This window comes from Ochotona princeps, chromosome 17 (assembly GCF_030435755.1).
Source record: "Ochotona princeps isolate mOchPri1 chromosome 17, mOchPri1.hap1, whole genome shotgun sequence".
In the NCBI taxonomy this organism is placed as follows: Eukaryota; Metazoa; Chordata; class Mammalia; order Lagomorpha; family Ochotonidae; genus Ochotona; species Ochotona princeps.
This window is the reverse complement of record NC_080848.1, coordinates 31102262-31107247: the sequence shown is the minus strand read 5'-3', so window position 1 is coordinate 31107247 and position 4986 is coordinate 31102262.

The window sequence follows — 4986 nt, the reverse complement described above, 5'->3', positions numbered from 1 at the left end:
GAATGTTCTTTTTGGGCTATGTGGTAGTCAGCGCTCTATTTCTGAAAGAGGGAAGAAGGTAGAGAAAGCAACAGGAAGTTGAGGTTGAACGCGGCTTTGGACCATCCCTGTGGGCTTCCTGTACTGCCCTGCTGAGCACAGCAGGGATGTGTTAAGAACGGTGCCACCTCTGGGAGACTCACTGGTGTTCTGAATCTCAGGGGTCCTTTTCTTCAGCAATTAACTCCCTTCAAGTTTCCAAGTTTCTGTATACTCCTTCTCCACCCTCTTACCACTCTCACAGCTTCATAAACAATATTACCTGAAATCGGTACAGAACCCATCATGGAGATGCTCAGTGCCACAAAACAGCTGGCCTCTGTCTGCAGCAGGTGCTGATCATAGGTGATGGGTCTCCAACTTACCTGTGACTTCAAGTTGACTTGGCTGTGCACCCCTCTCCCATTGGGTTTGATCATTTGCTGGAATGGCTGACAGAATATGGGAAAGAGTTTACTAGCTACCTGACTGGTCGTTAGAATGGACACCACCCAGGAGCAGCTGGGAAAGAGATGCAAAGGGCCAGAGAAGGGGAAGGGCTAATACTGGGGGCATCCAAGCAGTGTTCTAGCCTGCCCCATCTGCTCAGAGCCCAGCCCAGCCCGTGGACTCAGCTTCAGGGACCTAAGGAATCCAATCCCAGGGACTCCTTCTCCATCCTGTGACTCTCACCTTACTCTGGTCTATGCTCTTCGGGCCTTCAGCCTGGGTTTCTCCCTCTAGGTGTCTACAGGCCTTACTCCTTACCTCCTTGGACCTGGATTCAAGTGCCCAGTGAGCCTTTCCCTGGACACTCTATCTAAAGTTATCAACTTTCCCTGCCCAAATACCTTGTTTTTATTTTTATCGTATGTGCTTAACATTATCTGCTGCACTTCATATATTATCTCTTAGCGATTTGCTGTATGCCTCTCCTACCAGAACATCAGTTTCATGAGCATGGGGATTTCTGTCTCTGTTCACTATTGTTTTCTAGAGGTTTGAATTTGGAAGGGTCTTATTTTCTTTCTTTTTTAAAAATTTTTATTGGAAAGGCAGATATACAGAGAGGAGGAGAGACAGGGAGGAAGATCTTCCATCCGATAATTCATTCCCCAAGCGGCCACAATGGCTGGAGCTGAGACAATCCGAAGCCAGGAGCCCAGAGCCTCTTCCAGGTCTCCCATGTGGGTGCAGGGTCCCAAGGCTTTGGCCCATCCTCGACTGCATTCCCAGGCCACAAGCAGGGAGTTTGTTGGGAAGCGGGACCGCCGGGATTAGAACCGGCACCCATATATGGAATCTTGGTGCATTCAAGGCAAGGACTTTAACCACTATGCTATCACGGCAGGCCCAAGAAGGATCTGATTTTCACCCAGGTTTCCTCCGATTCAGAGCATGAAAACTACTGGGTGCCGCTAGTTAGATTGACACAGATCCTAATGATCCAGAGTGAGGGACAAGACCAGTTAGGAAACTTGAGGTTTGATTCTGGGTTTTTTTGTTTTGTTTTTCTGGAAAAATGTTTTGAAATATATCTTGAGAGGATAAATAGGAAACATTTTTTTCTCCTGGCTACCATCTCCATGGCACTTTAAAAATATGGCCACGAATTATTTGGCATGCTTCTCATTGGGCAAAAGAGTATATGTGTTCTCCCCTTGAAACTGTAACTTATGCTTGATCCAGCTGACAGAATAGACTGTGAGATCTCTGCAGCTAGATTGTGAGAAACTGTGGATTCAACTTTGACCACTGGACCTGACCTTGCATGTAAGAAGGCTGGCTGCCTGGAGGCTGCCATGCCCAAACCACAGACACGTATTGTGGTAGACAGTTCCAAGTGAGTATACCTTTCCCTGCCTTGGATTTGGCATTGTCCAGTAAGGCAACAACTATTGGCCATGTGTAGCTCCTGAGTGCTTTCAAAAGGCTAGTCTAAATTCAGATGTGCTGGGGCCAGTTTGCGGAGCAGCAGGTTAAACCACCATGCATGATGCTGCCATCTCATGTGTGAGTGCCAGTTCTAGTCCCAGGTGCTCCACTTTCCATACAGCTTCTCGTTAGTATACCTGGGAAAGCAGCAAGTGATGATCCAAGTGTTTGGGCTTCTGTGACCCAAGTGGGAGACCCGGATGGAATTTTACGCTTCAGGTTTTGCCTAACTATTGTGGCAATTTGGGGAGGGAGCCAGTAGATGGAAGATCTCTATTTCCCTTTCTCTTTCTGTAATTCTGTCTTTCAAATAGATAAATATATTTATTATTTAAAAGATGGATTTTACAGACAGAAGGAGAGATAGAGACATTGTCTATCCATTAGCTCCTTCTCCAAATGGCCATAATGGCCAGAGCTAGGCTGTTCCAAAGCCATGAGCTTCTTCTGGGTCTCCAAGATGTAGGGGACTGGTCCGTCCTCCACTGTTTTCCCCAAAACACCAGCATGGAGTTGGATCAGAAGTGGAGCAGCCAGAACTTAAATTGGTGCCTGTATGGGATGCTAGTACTACAAGTGGAAGTTTAACCTTCCATGCCACAGGACCAGCTCTAGATAAATAAATATTTTAAAAATGAATTCATATGGGGCCCTGCGGTGTGGCCTAGTGGCTAAAGTCCTCGCCTTGAAAGCCCCGGGATCCCATATGGGCGCTGGTTCTAATCTCGGCAGCTCCACTTCCCATCCAGCACCCTGCTTGTGGCCTGGGAAAGCAGTTGAGGATGGCCCAAAGCTTTGGGACTCTGCACCCGCGTGGGAGACCCGGAAGAGGTTCCAGGTTCCCGGCTTCGGATCTGCGCGCTTCGGCCCGTTGCGGCTCACTTGGGGAGTGAATCATCAGACAGAAGATCTTCCTCTCTGTCTCTCCTCCTCTGTGTATATCTGGCTGTAATAAAATGAATAAATCTTTAAAAAAAATGAATTCATATGTACAGAAAGTAGAAACTACATGCTGGATTTTAAAGGTCTAGTACCTGCCCTCTCAGTGTAAAATATTTCAATTTATGTTGATCACATACTGAGTACATAGAATTAAATGTTAAATAAATTTAACCTGTTTATTTTTTCCTTAAAAAAATTATTTAGTTGAAATTCAGAGCCACAGAGAGACAGGGAAAGACAGGAAGAGATAGATTTTCCATCTGCTAGTTCACTCTCCAGATGACCACCAAGTCCAGGGCTAAGCCAGGCTGAAGCCAGGAGCCAGGACTTTTATCCGGGTCTCCCATGTGGGTGTGCAAGGCCTGAGCAGTGGCTTTATCTACTATGTCACAATACTGGCTCCTCTTTTTACTTTTTAAACGTAACAAACGTGAATTCAAAGCAACCCATATGCCTTGCATTGTATTTCTCTTGGACAGCACTGGCCTAGATGCTTCCAGTCATCGGACTCAGGTGATGCTGCCTCTTCCTAGCTGGGGTCCAGGCATGCTGGAGCAGATATAGGTTATCCCTGTGTTGCCCCCAGGAAATGCTGACCCATAGCTTTGGTGAGTGTGACACAGATGTTGTTTGGTGTCCCTGAGCTTTGGGCAATAACTAACAGGAACAACCTCTTATTGCTCAACACGCTTCTGCATTGCTCATGTGTGTGTGTTAAAAATGTTCTTTGGGAGGGGATATTTTTATTTGAGAGGCACATTTAACAGAGACAGAGATCTTCTATCCATTGATTCACTCTCCAAGTGGCTACAACTAAACTAATCCAAAGCTGGGAGCCAGCAGCTTCTTTCCAGGTCTCTCACATGGGTGCAAGGTCTCAAGCACTTGAGCTGTTGGGGTCCATGCAGTGGATGTGGGGGACACGAGGGTGTGAAGACATTGTTCCATTGTAGGCAGGGCCACAAGGAGCTTCCCACTGAGGCAGGGCCCGGTGGATATCTACAGCCACCTGGATGCAGCTCCACCTTCCTTTGCATGGATACCGGACCATCCTGCAGAAGAATTCTAATCCATCCAGGCATTTTTGCTACTGTGAGGCTGGCTTTTTACACAATGTGAGCTTGGAGGTTAATGTCAATAATAATGTCTTACAAAAGGGCCTTCTATTATTCCTACTGTCTTGGCTGTCCCCATTGACCTTATGCTAATCAAGGGACCTGTATTTAGGGTTTCAGTCTTTCCTTGATCTTTAGGTTCTCCTTTTCTTTGCGATACAAGAGTAAGTTGTAGAATAAGAATTGTAGCAGGAACTGCTATTGTTTTTGGGTAAAGCAGGTGGCAGGGTTGTCCTTAGAAACACCCACTTGACCATGATGTAGAAAGTCTGAGCCAGAGTTTGACTGATTCTGCTTAAATAAAGCGGATGGCATTACTGCTGAGTCCACTATCATCATGGAATCCTAGTGGTCCGTCTTTTTCTTTATTCTCTCTTTGCACTGACTCCACGCACCCTTTGCGAGTTCCGAACCTCGGCTGGAGCTGGACTCCGGCACTGAGCCATCTTCTTCTGCTTTCCCAGGCCATAAGCAGGGGACTGGATGGGAAGTGGAGCCGCTGTGGCATAAACTAGTACCCATAAGGAATGCCAGTGCCACGGGGTGGAGGATTATCATGCTGAGCCACTGCACCAAGCCGTAAATGTGTTTTTACAGGTGTCTTGGAGAAGCCTCAACACAGGGTCATGAAGTATGAGCCTAAGGCAAGACTCTTGCCTGAGCCTTCATATAAGCCTCAGAAGACTAACAGCTAAAACACTGGCTGAGGTAAGTGGTGGGGCCACAGGAAGAGATGTGGCATTTGATGACAATCTTGTCTCAGTTCCCTTCTGCAATGTGTGTTCATTTATCATGCTTAATCCCACACGGAAGCCTCCTTCCAAATGGTGGCTCTGGTTCTTCCTGACTTGGTGAAACCTCTTCTATACATCTGCAATGCTCCTCCCCTTCCTGGCAATCAAGACCTGTAACCCAGCATGTTACTGTTGCAGGGATGGACACCACACAAAGATCATGGAGAATCCTGCAGTGTGGG